We start from the raw sequence: 19,293 nt of genomic DNA, 5'->3' as shown, positions 1-19,293 counted from the left end.
AATTTGGGAACTGATAACTCCTCAGTTAGATGAAATGATCTTGTTCCTGGATATTTGTTCCTTTGGCAGCAGCTGTTCCAGCGTCTCTGCTGAAGCATGAACAAAGTGCACATCTGCAGCATCAATGGCATCCGGGGAAAAGACTGTCGCACACAGTCTGGTCTCCAAATGTCGGATAAAGGCTGCATCAGTATGGGCAGCGTTCAACTAACAGAAACGAGTTCCAGTGCTGTGAATGCAGAAAACGTAGATTCTATTATTTGGAGATTATGCTGACAAATAAGAATAGAAACAAGAGAAGAGCAAGGCTGAAGAGGAGATTAGAGAAGAGGGGAATAGTCACAAGAGGAATAGAGAGAAAATAGACAAGATTTTACTGATTAGGACTCATGTCTATGCCACAGTTTCACCGGCACCGCACTGGAACATGGTTTATATTGTGGTAACATGGGGAATGAAAAGCATGGCCACTGTACACAGAACAAACTGCATGAACAGAAAACTAAAAAACAATGTGATTGTTATGGTCAGTTAGAGCAAAGCTTCAGCCTCACATCCTTTATCTCTGTATGCACCACCTGCTGTGGAAGATTAGACAATTATTCTGCTGTTTTTAGAGCCTTCAAATGGAGCAGGGTGCTATGAATAGTGTGCAGCTGCCACACACACACACACACACACACACGCGTGAACACACATCCATCCTGACTGAGGGGGATTTAAACACTGCGCAAATGAATGGAGGGGAAATCACACTATACATTGCATAACACACGGGCAAACGGGAAAGTTATCAAGTATGAGGGTGTGTTCATGTTTAGTTGTCGCTGCAAAGAAAAGTGTGTGTTGCTATGCAAATGTTTGTGTGCAGACTTGCTTGTGCGTGGGCATGTCTGTGTTTGTGTGTGTGTGTGTGTGTGTGTGTGTGTGTGTGTGTGAGTGTGATTGTGTGTGTGTGTATACTGAGATTGCCTCTGTGTCCATACGGGATCAATACTCGCCTCTATCATAATTGAGGTGCGGCCTGGTTTTTGCACTGCTTTGTCATCCCTCCAGCCCGCACCATTTATCAAGGTTTTTTTTCTAAAACTGAGCTGGAAGAATCTGTGTCATTACTCCCACACAGAAAATGTACAAGTAGTGAATAAAAGGTGAGAATGAAGTCTGGACTGTGAGCTTCACATGGACCACCTGTTTACTGGATACAAGGTAAAGCTACAGTGCTCTGTAGATATTGATAGTTTGGACGTGTTTATTAGAGTGATATTATTATATATTAGTTTATTATTATGTGGTTTGCACAGTATGTTTGTGATGGTTAATTATTTACAGATGATAATTATTTAGACATTCAACTAACCGACCTGGTTTTCTGTGATTTTAGTTAGTTCTTTATCACACTGATGTTTGTTCAAGTGTTTCTGTTAAGTTTGATTGACAGCTGAGACTGACTCGTGATTGGTCGACGGCTGTCCACACGGTAAATCCTCTGTAGAGCATCACATTAGACCGGATTAACACTAAAGGCTGTTTTGGACAACATTCAAAACAACTAAACGTGGAAACCTCTGGGTAAGAAATCCTAAGCTTTGTTCTTCAAATTATTATTCGAAACCACATTACTCTGTATTTAAACTCTCACCTTTCCCTTCTTCATTTTCTTTCCTCCTCTCCATCTTTTCTGGGGCATCTCTCAGGATGCTGCTGAGGTAAAAAAATAAAAGAGCAACTAAAATGCTCTGCACATCTTTTCATAAAGGACAAATAACAGAGTGTACTGTGAGGTCGGAGAGAAAGGCAGAGGAACAGGAGTGGGAGGGAAACAACAGAACAAAAACATTTCAGAGACCTGGTCACCATAGCAACAGCTGTCAGGTAACCACGGCTCCCTAATCACGTAGTCGACACAAAACAAAACTGAAGAAATTGGAAACGGATGAATGAAAGGAGAGAGGGAGGTGAAGCAAACCCAAAGGAAGAACATATGAAAATTAAAGAAAATTATCTGTTTTTTGAACTTGTGCTGATTCTGATTATGGGATAAAAAATGCGTTGTCACTGTTCTTAGTGGAGACAAATGGAGGCATTGCACTGGGAATCACAGAGAATCTGAGAATTGACTATTTAACAAGTCCACACACACACACACACACACACACACACACACACACACACACACACACACACACACACACACAGAGGCACAGGTCATATTTCATAGACATGCATGGATATAATGACGACAGGACTCATCTTCTAAAGTCTGTAACTCCACGGTCTTTGTAAAAGGGATCAACAATCAACACTGATTCTGATTGTGTTTCTTCTGTCCTTTGTCTCTGTCATTTTCTAGGACTTTACAGTTTACAGTGATATATGTATATATATAGCTCTGTCACGATTGTGTATTATTAAAGGATTTATATTTTAAATCCTTAAAAAGATTGAGATCTACAGTCACGCAAGCAGTTCTGTTGATGTGGTGCTTTGAGCTAAATGCTTACATGTATACAGTGTCATATACTGTAGCATGTTAGCACACTTACATTTGCTATTTAATACTAAAGGCAAACTACAGCTGAGGCTGATGGAAATGTCTTTGTCTTTCATTTGATCATTAAACGTACTATGTCGTTCGATGTAATCAAAACAACAATGTAGTGGGATCATGGGAGTTGTTGCGTTCACCATCATTGCCAATGAAAATCGACATGACGGGACTCAGGCACACGTCCTGTTCTCGGATGAGGTGATGTATTAAAGTTTTAGTCACGTTACATAGCAAAGAGTGAAGAACAATCTCGAATGCAAACAGTGGAAGGAAAAAACAACTTTTGTTATTAGCATGATTTATCTCACACACTCAGGCTCTCTCTCAGCTCTGATATGAGCATCCAGATCTGGGAAACGTCCCTAAAGGACCACAGGCCTCTGAGCAGCTGCACTGAAGCAGCCATGGGATTTACTGCCTTGCTCATGGGATCTCCGTGGTATTCATTGATGCAGAGGAGGGTGTCACTTGCTCATTGTCCTTGTGAAAGACTTTCCCAGTATATCTGGAAGATTCAGGTCACACACTCTAACCTTTAGCTTAAACTCTTGGTAAATGTCCCATTGTGAATGTCCTGCAAATAATGCTGGTGCCGGATCACCAGGAAGTAAATGTAGTTGAAGAATTCCAGAAAAACATTTAACAAACTCACTGAGTCGATTAATTTGACTTGAAATAATTTTTAACTATGAAAAAAAATACATTTAGATGCGAGAACATAAAAACCCTTTGTTGAATGTAAATAACTATTCACATATTAAATAACAAGGTTAACTGTGTGTGTGGGAGAAAGTACTTGGGCACGATGCCATGCGTGAACTGATGAACATCATCACTGCATCAGCCAGCACAGACATGTCCTGCAGGTATGAACATGCAGAACACACATGTCAGAGATAAATGAGCGGACACGGCTGCACTAATACGACGGGTGTGTGCATGGTACAGGTGCAATGACTCCACAGCCCGAGACAAACTGGTGCTCACAACCACACACACACAGACACACTCTTATCTGCTCATAGATCCTTCAGATGTGTCTCCTAACATGTGTGAATAATGGCCACTTCTGGTCCCCTTCAGCTTGAAGAGGCTGGTGAGTGTCATAACACACAGGCAAACACACACACCCAGACTCACACACAAACACACACACCCAGACTCACACACTGCACCAAAGTATTAACGGCAATACATTCGGGAAATACATTCTAATTAAAAACGCTTAAAAAGTAAAGAATGCATCTTACACAGACATATTAGAAATATATGGATATAATGAGCACATTGTCTAGTGCCCAACAACTGTGTTGCTAATTGCTAACTAGCAACTGCAGATGATTCCAACAGGCCCAGTTTCAGCACTCTGGACAGCTCCTGTGATGAATCTCCTCTGCAGGAATGTTTTTAACTTTTCTCTAAATTAAATTAAGAAATATGAAAAAATAAAAAAATAAAAATAAATAAAGGGGAAGTGGGTGATTTGCGTTTGACCGCAGTGGAAATATGTATGATAATTTATGGGCAAACGTCCCGGGGACATGTGCTGTGCTGTAATCCACTGACCTCTTTCTTTCCGCTTCCTCTGTTGTTCTCTGTTGTACCTCATCTGCCCTCCAGCTGTGGGATCCCTCTCTTCACTCCAGAATGGCTCCTGTCATCATTACCACAGGGGAATGACACACAGATTGATCAACTTTTTAAGAAAACTCTCTCTCTCTCTCTATTTCTCCGTCCTCGTCTATCATTTTGGTCAGGATGCTCTTTGCAGTGATGTGGTTTTGTTTGTTTGTCTTGACGCTGGACTTTCTCTCATCCAATAGAGAGGAGATATACAGGATAGAGCAGCGCCTTACAGCATCAGCAGAAATGATTCAGTGAAATATTACTTTGAAAATACTCTGGAAGTATACTACATGTACATGTTCGAATGTTATTTATGTATCCTACAGCTGCAGACACACACACACACACACACTCTCATGATCAAACATCGGGTGCTGGACCTTTCGGAAGTGCTGCACAGTTGAATCAATAATTCACATTCATATGGAACATATGGAAGTTTCTGTTGGTGTATCTGAGTGCGTTCCACTCGCTGTGTTTCTCTGTCTCCCGCCTACGCTGAGTGCACCTTCTGCTCGACTCTTATAATAGAAACATCGGCCAAATGGTAGCCACAGCAAATGACTGGATTCACACCAGGAATGAGTTGTTCAAGCGAGGGGGGGGGGGTGTTTTAATATTAAAAGCCATTTAAATTTCATAATGTCCCTCAAGGGCCATGATCAATTATTGAGAACATATATATTACACAAACTTCTTTTATGCAAAGGCTGGAACTGCTTCGCTTCCGTGAGGCATCTGACGTCAGATGGTTGTGATGATGACGCTACACACAGTTTAGCTGCATGTTTCCAGTAATGACATCGGCTTCCTTCATCACTGCGACCAAACAAGATGTTTAACGTATGGTTAAACACATGAAACATTCAGCTTCCACTTTTTAAAAAACGTTTCTATGATGCTTGTCAGCATCAACACATAACTGGTATGTGCGTGTTGCGTGTAGCGTGTGGCATGTACTGTATGTCTCTCCTTTGGTGTCACTTCTTTGACACAGACACTGCCACTTTTAAGAATCTCCACCTTCAGCCTCCACAGTTTAGAGACCTGGGTTTCATTTGCATCATCATCATCATTGGCCACACTGTTGAACATTAAAGTGTTGCATCTATAATTACACTGTGGTTCAGAGCAGCCGATCGATGACTAGTGAAGAGCTGGGAGTCACTCTGACCTTGTTTTTCTGCTCAGAGGCTGAAACAGAGCAAAAACCTGCAGCCTCTTCCGAGTGTTATTTTAACTGGTCACAATGAATATTTCATGAAGGAGGGAAACGACGGTTTAGGAAACTCCGTGAGTGTGAGGAAAACTCAGTCACACTAAACCCCCCCCCCCCCACTGTCTCTTTAAGGCCCTGCTCCGCTGCGACAGCCAATCATAGGCGGGAAAATGTGGCTAGACCGTCCTTGTCAGTGACCTTGAGAGAAGAGTGAAGGAATGGAGGAAGTCTGAGATGGAGACGATGAGTGAAGGAGGAAGACGAGGGGGGAGAGGTTTATAAACGAGGATAACCCTCTCCCTGCCTTTCCCTCATTTACACTCTAATCTCTCTCTCTTTCTCCATCCATCTACCGCCCATCTCACACACATACACACACACACACACACACACACACAAACAAACACACTCTTCTCTCGACAGCCCTACAGAGCGTTGCATAATTCCCAGTGTGAGGGAGGGAGGTGAGGAAAGGCGAGAGAGAGCGGCAGCAGGGAGAATGACTCACGATGCAACATGCACCATAACTCCACACTGCGTGCTCCTGAGAGAAAATACTTTTATCAGAAGCCAAGCTGAACACACACACACACACACAAACAGATCTTCAGGTGTCAAGACGACCTTGTAGAGGAAATCAGTGGCCATTCATCATGTTAAAGCTCCAGTGATGTGAATCCTCGAGAAAAGTTCAAGACATTAAAATACTTAATGCAGCGCATCACAGTACAAAGTGCAGCAAACAAGTTTGTTTGTACAGTTAAAGGTGATCATTCTATTTGTAGTGAGGAGTGAATAGTGAGTGAGTGGGTGATTTCAGACAAAGGCTAAAAAGAGGAGCACATTTTCAAATGATCAACCTCATTATGAATATGTCTCCTGTCAGTTGCAGACATGTTCCTCCACAGTTTCCTGCAGTGTGGTAAACCCAGAGACAAGAAGAATGAGTTAGTCCTGTGTGACCCTGATGTAAAACCCAGGCCTGCACACTCTGCTGGGGCTCCTGCACCTTTCCTCCGGGGTAATGGAGGGAAGCAGTGCTGGGACGGGCTCTGTAATGTCTTCACATTTGTCTCGTGTGACATAACTTTACAGCAAATTGACACAATAACACCTCACAATCGAATGTAATAGAGAGGAACGGCATCACAAACTATTCAAAGCCACAGTTTGTGCTGAACACTGACATGTGCAGCTGTGTTCACCTCCTGTGAAGTGTACAGAGTGTTTTCTCTGATCCAGTGACTGTGTGTTATTATGGAGGTGAACAAAGCTCCACAGCTGCTGGAACTCATCGTCATTTTGGCTTGAAGTGATTTTCTAAATGAGAGCGAGGGCTCTGACCCGGTGAAAAGCTTCTCCAATCAGCCTGGGATGAACTCAGCAGGGAATCAATGCAAACAGTCACGACAAATACTGGTCGTCACAAACCTGTGAAAGAAAAGCTTGAGCATCAAGACAAAAGTCCACGACAGTAGATGTAGAAATTGAATGCTGTAATTATTTATTGATTATCAATTACTCTTCAGTTTGTGACCAAGTGTAAAGCTAAAAACGCTCAATTAGAGCTAACATTAGATAAAAGCTGATCTATCCGTGTACAGACAAGTCTGTGAGGCTGGAATGAGAACACAACATTTGACGGATCACAGCAGCGCAACAATGATTCGGGTGATAACAGCATTTTTGAGCCTCCCCACCCTGAAGCTGTGTCTCAGTCCTTCAGAGGCTGCATTTGAAGACAAAGTGCGCCTCAGCGGCTCAACTGACCCATTTCGAATGCGACCAGCAAATGCATCCTTTCATTCCAGAGAAACTGCTGGATCCTTACTGGTCCAACCTTTCCCAGGATTCATTGTGCTTGGTTTAACAACTGTTTTTCAGAGAGTTAAAGCTGCCGGCAAGCGATGAGACGTCCGATGCTTCAGCGAAGCAGTTCAACTTTCTCGTCTTGTACAACGTCAGTGTCTCAGTGTCATTTTGGTTGTGGCCTTTGTGGCCTTTGTGGCTTTTATGCTAAGCTAACCAGCTGCTGGCTGTAGATCCATATTTACATCACAAACATAAGGAGCGTTATCAATCTTCTTATGTTACTGTCACAGAGTTACTCAAGGTCTCTTTGCATTCATCTCTGCTTTTAGCTCCTTGAGGACACTGAGCGCTCAGTGTTCCCGACGATGACGGATGGTCTCATGAGGGAGGTGCATACGTCCCTTTTCTTTGCCGATGTGAATGTATCTTTTAATCAGAATATATTCCTATCTGTATATCTCTCTCCATCCTATGTTTCTTCACAGCTATTAGTCACTGATCTCCTCCTGTCTCCACACGTCTTTTACTCCACCTGTCATCCTGTCATCCTGCAGACTCCATCCATCCATTACAGGACAGCTGTGGCTACAGTTCCACGGGCTCTCCATTTTAACACCAGCTCCTGCACGGCACCGTCTAAGATGGTTCCCCATGCACACGACTCGCGGGACGTGGGAGCTGCAGGGTGATTTAACTTTGGGTGAAGGCGGCTATGACAGGAACGTTAATGCGGAGAGTCTATGATTTAGTGTTTTAGGGTTCAGTGATTTGTCGACGAGCAGCAAAACTCTGAATGACGCACAAATATGAAGATTAAATGATTAATAATGAACGACGACATCTCTGTGCAAACATTTACATATTTATATTAATGTGTGGATATGCAGCTGAGTCTGGACGCTGTATAATGGCTCATGTTTGAATGTGAAATGAATCATCTGTATGGATTGTGTAACTGAGTCACATTGATTCTCACTCCCACGCTCCTCATACATCTTTATCATCTTTTCCACACTTCATCTATGAATGAATCTGCCAGAGAGAAAGAGAGAGGGGGGGAGGAGAGAGCTGGGGGGGGGGGCAGCAAGTTTAATTTTAGCCTCAACACGTAATTCCCGTCTTTTTCCACAGCCTCTATAAATAAACTTTTCTCTCTCTCTCTCTCTCTCTCTCTCTCAACCCACTCCACCCACGCAATCAGTATTTGATGGACTAAAAGAGAGCGAGACGGGGGGGAGAGAGGGAGGGGAGGGGAGATGAGAGGGGTGCTGCTAAGCAACCGTATCCTGACTTGGCAGGTCACATGATGGGGAGATGACCTGCACCGAATGTGGTAGTGACACACACACACACACACACACACACACACACATTTATCTGACAGGTTTTTACGTTTCTATAAAACAAAACGACCTGAAACTAGAAATTGAAAGACGATGAATCAATCGACAGATAATTCATTAATTGGCAACTACTTTGATGATTGTTGTTAAGTATCAAACATTTTCAGTCTCTCAGCTTTAAGGATTTGCAGATTTTAATTAATTTGATATTTCCATTATCCTTTGGAATAAGGGGCAAGATTGTGATGGCACAGCCGCTATTTCTCTAACGATGCTCTTTCAGTTCCTCTTGTGGGAGTCTTCTCCTCTGGATGCTTTTAGAGTCTGGTTTAACTGCAGTGTTATGTAACAGGGGGACAATGGGTGAACTGCTCCTTTAATGGAAGAGAGAGAGAAGTGAACAGCACCTGAGCCTCTTAACACATCACTTAGTTGTGTCCCCCTGTGGGGGGGGGGTGCATGGAGCCCCTGCAGGGAGAGCATGGACTAAAAAATATGGAGTGAAGTTGAGGTTGAGTGAATATGACTGATGAAGGGAAAATAATCTGAATGAAACTGAAATTTAACCTAGATTCTATTTTAAAATGTGCTTTTATATCAATGTAACTGAAAATCTAGGATATAAATAGTTTCATTCATACCACTCGTGCCTTCAGGGGTAGTTCTGGCAAATGATCTCCACTCAATCAGTCAATAATAACGACAGGGGAAGTAAATGTCATAATGAAAACATATAATATGAAGAACATGTTATTACAACCACTGAAGTGTCTGTTCGGAGCGAGCAGCTTGTTGGTCTGTGGTGATGCTGGTTGTAGTCTTCACCTGAGCAGGTGAAGACCTGCTGCCGAGCACAGAACCCTTCACCTGTTCGTTCAAACATCCCTTCACTGACCTGTGACCCTCTGCTCTCAGACTTCCATTCATTCAAATGAGTAGAAATATTCTCTGCACTATGATGCTGGCGTCTCTGCGTGACAACCAGGAAGTGAGTGTTCCTGTTCACGCCTCCCTTTGCATTCACCTTGATGGGCCCACAAACCCCCTGTGCACCCCTCCCCCCCATACCCTGCCTCTCCCATTGGATGAGAGACGGAGCCAGAGCCGGCTCTGATTGGTTGCCAGGACCCAGCCTGTTGCTGGGCTGTTTCCATGGTGATCACTATCACTGTTTTCCTTCGCCTCGTCCTCGGAGATGCAGAGAGAGAGAGAGAGCGAGAGCGAGAGAGAGAGGGAGTGATGGATGGGAAGAGGAGACAAATGATGACAATGAAAGGAGAGAACAACTAGATTAAGGGAATGAGGGTGTAATGTGAGAGATGTGTGTGTGTGTGTGTGTGTGTGTGTCAGCAGTAGAGGACAGTAGCAGGAGGAATTCTGGGATCACTGCAGTTAAGATGGCGCCACTTTTCTCAGATGATGTCTCACCCTGCATCCTAATTTTTCCCCTCGCAGAATCCAACACACTTCATTTGTCGGCTCACTCCCACACACAAACTTCTTTTTCCTGGAAATCAGAACACCCCCCTCCCCCCCGACGTGTCCATTCATAACGTACCGCGCAGCCTCTCCTTGCTGTTGCTGCAGAACCAGAGTCAGTTAACACACTCTCAAGTGACTACCTCCACCAAAGAGATGAGCTCAGCTGTTGCACTCACACATACATCAGATTAATAGCTGTCTAATGTACTGATATTAGACGACAGAGGAGCCCGGCTCACATCGATTTGCTAGAACATAAAAATGTCTCTGCACGGGGGACAAATGGCGTCTCGAGAGGCTCTTTCTGTAAGAGATGGTGGACGTTAGTGCTTCAAAATGAGGAAATTGTGAAGAATTATCTCAGCGTGCTTTTCAGTCTATTAAACAACATCATCATTCGCTGGATTTATCCGTCGCCATTTTTCCTCTGTGAGCTCCACTCCCTCCACGGAGCTGTGTTTTGTCTCCTTGTCTCCTCAGCTCAGTGAGGTCCTGCATTGAAAAGTTTTTAATGGCGTCTGGCCGGCGAGATTCATCTGAACCTCGCATTCCGGCCCCGAAGCCAGCGAACAAAATCAAGAACAATATCAGACGCAGTTATTCAGCCTGCTGATATGGCTGCTCAGTGAAAAGGGCAGGATGAGACAGAGGGGGAGATTGAGAGTGACAGTGATCAATGATGAGGCGAGGGAGAGATTGAAGGTGTAGCAGGGAAGAGGAGGAGTCTGTGTTTACGCCATGACAGCTGAGGAATAAAAGTCACATGCATGATCTGATTTAGTGTCACTAAAACAAGAGCCCTGCTCAAAACACACACACACACACAGGGTCTCTTTATTTACAGCTGAGTGTTGATTCATATTCCTGACATGAGGCACATGAGGCGTCTGTCGCGTGAGGAATGAATTTCTCCTGTGAAGCCTCCTTCCCCTGTTGAACGGAGCGTTGGTGTTATTTCCAGCCTGCAGGTGAAGCAGAATCCTGCAGGACCTGTTGGTGATCGAAGACCAGAACGCTGCTCGCTCACTTTCATTCAAACACACGTGGAGACAACAAGGTTCATAAAGCCGCCATGCCTCCTGTACAGACAGCGTCTTAGATTGTTGAAGTGTGTTGTTTAAAAAGCCTTATCCTCAGTTTATCCGCCATTTTAGGACATTTCAGATTCAGCTAGTTAGATTAACGTCCGGGCCGCACCGGGTCAACACTTCAAATTTGAGAAATACCACAACCAATGTGCCTCAGTGAGCATAAGAGCGTAAAATCCCAAATGTGAGTTAGACGTGTTGCATAATGTCTGACATCACGAGGTGGAGCCGTCACTTTGCTGCTCTGCAGAAAAATGTCGGGAGGCAGGAAGTAAGTTAACTTATAGATGTTAATCTGAGGTGCAAGTATAGACAGAAGAAGAGAGAGGAGGAAGAGAAGGAAGAGGAGGAGAATCCCTCTTGTCCTTCCTGTTTGCACGTCTCTGACCTTCAGGCACCTGAGGAGACATTTTCACTCGCAGTCTGATGAGGTGTGAAGGAGATCCCTGGCTTCCCTCCTCTTCCTCCTGACCTTTATCCTCCTCTGTCTCTCTCCATCTGTGACAACCCTCTGCCTCCATCTCTCTTTTCTCCCTCTGCCTCCATCTCTTCATCTGCATCTGACTGCTCCCTCTGCTGGAAAACCGCTGGAACAACATATTTGATGGGTGAATATTACAGACGCAGAATCAAACAAATATCTGCAACATATTTGATTCTGTGATATCAAGATATTTATATATATTTTTTTACCAATTTAAACCAAATGTACTGATAAAAAACCCAAAATAACAGAAAACTACTTTAAGAACATTTTTATTTGTACTTTGACCTTTTAGTTTGGTCCATGTTCCGTCTGCTAACATGGTGGAGGCAGGGATCACCCACACACTCACTAACCCCTGCTTCACTATACAGGGACGTCTATGTAGAGCACTCGTGAGCTCATCGTTAAAAAACAATACTGCATTTTATCTGTACCGGCAACTAAGTATTATTTAGTTTTATCGTCTTTCTTTTTTCTGTTCAAACTTTAAAAAGCCAAAGAGATTATCAGCTCTTAATGAGAGATGTTACCCACAAAGTTCCTGAATTCATTAAAACTGTAATCTGACTTTTTCACAATAGGATTACTTCATTCCAGGCTGGATTAACTAATATAAATGTTCCCCTAACCTTGACAGAGACTGTGAATTACTCCCAGCACAGAGAGTCATTAAAGCAACTGTTTCAGGCAGAAAATCTAATTCATGAAACAACCAACAACAGTCATCTTCCCTCTCATTTGAATTCAGCTGACTGATTGGTTTACAGCTGAGTAACGGCTCAAGCAAGCAGACAGAATGTGAATTACTGTCGCCATGATAATGACTCAGACTTTGAGCTGTGAAGAAGAAGAAAGAGCGGAGAGAGCAATTAACGGGATGAAATTAGCAAACACGGAGGCATCAAGAGACCCTAATGGCTCCTCCACGACAGAAATGACTGAACGCTGAAGCCTGGGAGACACGAGAGCCTCCAGAAAAACTTCACGACCAAACGCCTGCTGTCGCTCCATCGGCTAAAACTAATAATCACCGGGCGGGAAAATTAATTTAGGAAAGGAATCAGTGTTTAATGATTGGAGTTTATGATGTGGTGATGTTGAACTGTGGCTCATTCAGAAGTTTATAACGTGCAATAAAATACTTTAAGGAGCTTCAGGAGCAATGTTCATGTCACCGGAGTTAATCAGAGGTTCGAGGCCCAGTTAGTCGTAGTTAATGGACATTTCTATAACCCAGAGGAGGCTCAGTGATTCCACAAGAAAACATTAGGGTTGATTATCACTTGAGTTATTAAAAGGAGATCATGTAGAAATATATTTCAACCTTGAGCACACCACCCCGACCTTCATCCATCTTCTCTGGCTTCCATTGAATGTCAGCTCACATACAAACTCCTCCCAGGCCTCGCTCCACACAACACGTCCGACACCAGTTTCCTGATTATTGGGGCCTGATTTGATGTAAACTGCAAAACAAACAAACAACCTTGTGTTTGTCACTTTAAAAATGTCCTCCATTAAATATGTAAGCTGTCCCTGGGTCCCTTGCAAGGCGCTATAAAACTGTGAGCCATTATCATTATTATTAATAAATGATCTTAACCGTACTTAAATTAAATCTCAGAAGGAACTTAATTAAAACAAATCCTTGGAGTCTGATTGCATCCAGCATCAAAACATCACCTGCCTGTTTCCCTTTTTACTCCTTCTCTCACATTTTCCACGGCTGTGATTAGCTCCGGTTATTTGTTCTGTAGTTTCATCGGCACCTGCAGGTTTTTATCCGAGATCCTGACACTGCTGCAATCTGAAAGCACGTATTGGTTTATTCTCTCCACTGCACCTTCATGCATAAGTTAGTTTTCTTTTTACTTTACCAGCAGAGAAAGTTGGGATCATTAAATCTACACTAATATACATTATTTATATAGTACAGTATTATATCCATTATCTAGACTCGTCATTTCTTCTTCTATGTTATAAATCTATTTGCTCTGGTTGTGGATCACAAAAGAATAATGAGGCCTGGTTTAAAAAGGCTTCATTTGAATTAAGATGAATGTAAATATTCAATCATATTTCTAACGTTTTAAAAATTCAGAAACTTCCTGGTTTGATCCAGTTTTTTTTATTTCTCCCTGAATCGCTGATGGTCTCTAATTTATTTCATCTTCTTTGGAGGGGTTGTTTTTATTGCCTCCTCTGTTCGGACACGATGAAACTTCAGAGTAAAATAAACTTTTAGTTAATTTGATTCAACAGCAAATTCAGAAGTGACTCTTCCTCAGGGTGCTGACCGCTCCCTGCTGCACTTTCTATAGGTTGACACAGGGGGGCAGTGTTACTACATATGGCAGTGGAGGAGCCCGGTACTCACATGTACACACACACACACACACACACACACACACACACACACACACACACACACACACACACACACACACACACACACACACACACACACACTCAATAATGTAAAGGTCATTAACCTTGCCTCCCCCATGTTAGCAGATGGGACATGGATCAAACCCAATAAATCAAAGCACATGACAAGTAGATTTCCCTCATTTCAGGTAGCTGTCGTCACATTCAGGTACGATCATCACGGTAGGTTTGGTGTCAACTAGTTATTCGATGTGTGGGTGTTTGAATGTGCATGAAGAGGTGTGTTCATTGTGTACGTGTGAAGCTGTACGTGTTTGTGTGTGTTAAAACGTAGTCATGTGTTAATGTCGTTACGTGTCGTGAGCGTGAACACGTTGATGTGGTGTCTGTACACTGAGGAAGATTAATGTGTGATTGTGTGTCATTGGTATCTGAGAGTGTGAGATTAACACAAACACACACACAGAGCTGCAATTCAGTGAATGTCGACACCAGAGGCAGGTGGAGACGTCTACCAGTATTTTTATGAAGTGGAGATTCACTACACAAGCCACTGACAGCGACTGCTTCCCCACCCACCCTCTAAAATGAACAAATCACCACCAAGTCCACAATCCATCATCGATTCTTTGCACCGGTGGAATCATGAGGCGGAGATGTACAGGCAGGAAGCGACGGCTGAAAGCAGGACTTTTAAACTTTCAGATAAAGGCTGCGTCCTCCCCCGCCCGGGGACTGATGCAGCGATAGCATCTGTGCAGAGGAGGCTGTTGTTCTGACTACAGCAGCGTTTTCCTCCTCACTCAGCTCGTCAGGGTCGAGAGGAGAAATCCGGCCTCATGTGAGAGTGCTCCAGCTGATACCACTTCTAACAGAGGCCTGTGTGGACGTACAACTGTGTCCTCTGGTCCAAGGCTGCGGGCCATCAATACCATCAGCTCATCTAGTTTCTTGATGAATCTTTTCCCTAATTCAAACCTGAAAGTGCTGGAAAACAGATTCTCCACCCGGAGGAAAGAGTGAGAGAAGGAAATAAAACAGCAAAAAGAACAATCGATACTTCGACTGACATTAATCTCGGTCATGCGGCCTCCCCTGTTTGCAGTGATGTATGTATCAGTCAATGACAGAATCGTCTGCCAAGTTCATTTCTCATGCACACACACCCACAGCGTTTGAGCCGCGGCAGCAGCGCAGGGTGGTCGATGTGTGAGTCTGGTCTGGAACATCTCAACGACTATTGGATTGGTTCTAATTAAACGTATTACAGACATTTATGGTCCACGCCAGACAAAAACCTGAGAGTCTGTTATTCAGTACCGGGTCAGAACTTTAATTAGTTTGGTTTCCTTTGGTCGACACATTTAATCTGTGAAACCATCCTGAGTGAGAAGCGTGGAACTGACTTGCAGCTTTAGGTTTTAGTCACTTCAGCGTCTCGCCCGAGGAGAATGGGTGAATATTTGTGAGGACGATGAGTAAATACAAATAATCCTGCTGCCAAACTCATATAAGCTTTGTTTGGTGTGAACGCAGCATTAGAAACCAGCGCTTATCTCCAATGTTCAGCAGGAAACTTTTAAAACATTAAGAATTTGTTAAAGCTGCAGTTTGCTTGGTTTAGGAAGCCGGGGATTGTGGGTAATATCCACCGTTCAGGCGTGTGTCAGTCAGAGCTCCACTCGACACATAAACAGGCTTTTTTTTTTGTGTCAGATATAGTTTTGAGACTCCCGTGCAGATAAATGAAGAAACGTGCTGAGTCACCGCTGATGAAATCCTGCAAGAGACGCAGGAGGAGGAGAGAGGGAGGAGAAAGCTCGGTCGAGATGCAGCAGCAGGGAATATGTGGTTCTGTAAGAATGAGCTGGAGGGTGAATGCAACACGTTACTTAAAATACACATTCTCATTTTTGGCTCGACCGCGAGACTTAATTCTACAAAATAATGTGGGTTTAGCTAAACGCTGAGAATAAAGACGCCCCGCTGAAACGCAAACACAGCCTGATTTTTTAAAGCATCAAATCACAAATCAAAACCAAACTTATGGGAAAAAATGAACACGAGGGTGAAAAGAACGACCTGAAATGACAGAAAACATCTTTCTGTGTTTATTTTGGGCCGGAGGACCGATCCGCTAACAGCCTTTACTTGATTGTTCCTTTTCTCTGGCTAATAATCTCCAGTGATGATTTTGTTTAATGAGCTGTCTTTGATATCGTTTTCATCTGCTTGTTGTATTTGTGCGTTCCCTTCGTGACGCTCTGTTTGTCGGCCGTTTTCAAAGGTGCTTCATAAATAAAGTTATTCGATGATTTGTCTTCTTGTTGTTTTTTTTTTACACACAGTATGATCTTGTAAAACTCAGCCTTCTAGAAACATTTCAAAAATCACAGTTGAAATGTCAAGTGTAGCCGCTGGTTGTGGTTTTAAGTGCTTTTCTGAATAATATGTTTTCTGCCATTAGTTATTTTCCGTCGCAGACTGCATGGATGTGCTCTATGAAATGAGTTTCACACTTATTCCCTTATTTTCAAAAAGGTTTTCCCTGTAATTATCAGCTGTCAACTGGATTAACCTCGGGCGTTCTGCTCCACAGCTCTCATTACATTTTATCCATCCATCCTATCTCTTTCTCTCTCTCTCTTCATCCGTCCGTCTCTCTGTCTATCATCCCAACCACAATAATTAATTCCCTCCTGTGATTAAGGATTTCTTCCACGTTGATTTCGGGTTTTTTTTCTCAAATTAAATGTGAAACTTTTGTTACCTGATTATTTTTTTCTGGGAGAATAACTGTCACCAACTGATCTGGAATCTGTACCTGCTCCCGATGATAAGCCAAAATAAAACCGTTTTTTTTTCTCTCTATCACTTGTGGACTGCTGCGGAGTCTCATTATCTCTGGGGCCATTTTTCTCGACGGGGCTCCAACACAACACGAGGCGTTTTCCTCCGCCCCGTTCCCCGCCATTTTTCTCTCTCGTCACATCTCTTCCACTCACTATTGACTCGCTCATTGATTCAGCGGCCCACACTCCCTCGCTCTATCTCCCTCCCCTAATCTCCTTGAGTCCACCTCTCTACCTGTTTACTCTAATCCCTCCATCTTGCAATTTCTTTTCTTTCCTGTTCTCACGTCTCCACTCTCAATCAGAGCCCTTTTCTCTCCCTTCATCTCAGCAATCGTTCCTTTTCCTCCACCTCTTTGTAAATCTACTCATCACTCGTGGCTTTGGGAATCGGAGTCCTAAGTGGTTTCATTAGTGTGAGCGATTGCAGGCTGATGGTGGAAAGCAGAGGGTGGTCACTGTATTTAATGCAAGTAAACCCACAGAAGTAAACCTCATTAAAGTGGAATGGGAACTACAGACTGAATGGATTGACAACACCAACGTCAAAGTGTCACACGCTACAGTGGCAGCAAAGTTTGAAACAGGCCTTAAGTTTCTGTTCGACGCCGTTCAAGACACAAAATGACGTAAAAATACATTTACCAGCAGAAAGTCTAAACTCTGCAGCCTCCGATTGGGGATTTACACAAGTGACCACTTGGATTACAACCAGTGACAGTCGAAACTTGACAATACGTTAATTTAAAGATTGAACCATGTGTTCAAATTACTCTCATTTCATTTTCTAAAGTCCCTTTTATTGTGAAATACGAGATGCTTTGTTTAGTGAGATTATAAATAAAGATATTGATTTTGTAAATATGGATGAATGAAACACATAAATAATCCTGGGAGAGGAAGGAAAATCTTTTATCGAGTTAATTTATAGAAGTGTAACAGTTCTATGTGTGAAATCACGGATATAAAACCAAAAAGCTAAAATGCCTGACACACTCGTACATGCTAGAAATTCATCCATGTGCTGTACAACATCCCGGACGAAGACTAAGTCACATCACCGGAGTATTTTCCAACACTTGGAAAAGAAGAAGAAGCAATTATCATTATTCTATCTCCCTGGGTCGATGCTCTCTCATCGATTGTGTTGTCTGTGCAGCCTTAGTGCTACGGACAAAGTTTTTCTTGGTGATGGAGGATCCGTTAATCTTCCCTCTTCCCTCCACCTGAGTCTGAAGCCTCTGTTCTTACGTTTCTTTCCAAGAGACAACAGTCGGTGTACTTTCTACGCCGAGGACAGGTCGTGCAGATGCATCATCCCTCTGAGGTCTGTCAGAGTCCGACCTGAAAAAGAAACAGCTGATGTTTCAGCTTCGCCTGATACCTGATGTCACCGGGAACATAAATCTGGTGATGTGCCGACTCACGACAGCAGCTGTGGCCCCGTGGTTTCATCACTCAGGCTGTTCAGCACCTAATATGATCGTCCATCACGTGGCAGCTCGGGCCTCCGATTGGAGCTGAACCGCTGCCGACGCCCGGCCCTCTCACTCACTTCACATCAGTGTCAAAGGCAGAACCCGGCGGGGACCAGGATGAACTCAACGATACAGTTAATTAGTCACAAAAGTGAACAAACGCTCGCCGACAGTGAGCGTGTCTCGTCTCATCTGATCCGACAGGACTCTGCTGACGAGCAGCAGCTTAAGTAAACGCTCGTGATAAAGCACAGCTGCTGCCACAGAGCGGGACCTTTAAATCCAAGTGTCCACCTGCTCAAACAGGACGGGACACTAAACTGTTCGGATTCTGAGACGTTAAGTTTTACAGCATGAAGACAGATCGTCCGTCTCTTGTCCTGCGTGGTTCATAATTACACGATGCCAGTTACAATAAATCTACATGTAGAGCTTTTTTTGGGCGATAGATGAGTCTTGGGTGAACCCTGCACGCTACACCTGAAAGAAAAGTTTGTGAAAAATTGTTTAACATCATTTGACAAACTTTACTTTTGGTGCTGCAAAGATATTTTACGATGGTCATGTCATTGCACTAAAATCTTAGATACGTCAATCTCAGAATTTAACCAGCTGACTTTTATTGAGTTTACTGAGTTTGACACCGTGACGACATGATGACAAATATCTAAACCACCCAACGTCAGACTGAGAAACTTCAAACAGAAGTGGTTTTATTTCCATTGCATGGTTTCGAGATGCCTGTTAAAATAAGAAACCCCCACATATTCAAATTTTCACAGTGAGATTATTCCAGCGGAGGCAGGTAACATCTGCATACGTATAAATATCAACCGAGCCCGTGTTTACACAGACACAAAGACTGCATCAATCACAGCTCGGCTTTTGGATATGAGACAAGATGAGAGGAAACAACGTGATTCAGATGAGACGGAGAGCAGGTACGGAATCAGCATCGAGTCCCCGT

This window comes from Paralichthys olivaceus, chromosome 20 (assembly GCF_024713975.1).
Source record: "Paralichthys olivaceus isolate ysfri-2021 chromosome 20, ASM2471397v2, whole genome shotgun sequence".
NCBI lineage: Eukaryota > Metazoa > Chordata > Actinopteri > Pleuronectiformes > Paralichthyidae > Paralichthys > Paralichthys olivaceus.
This window is presented reverse-complemented; position numbering follows the sequence as displayed.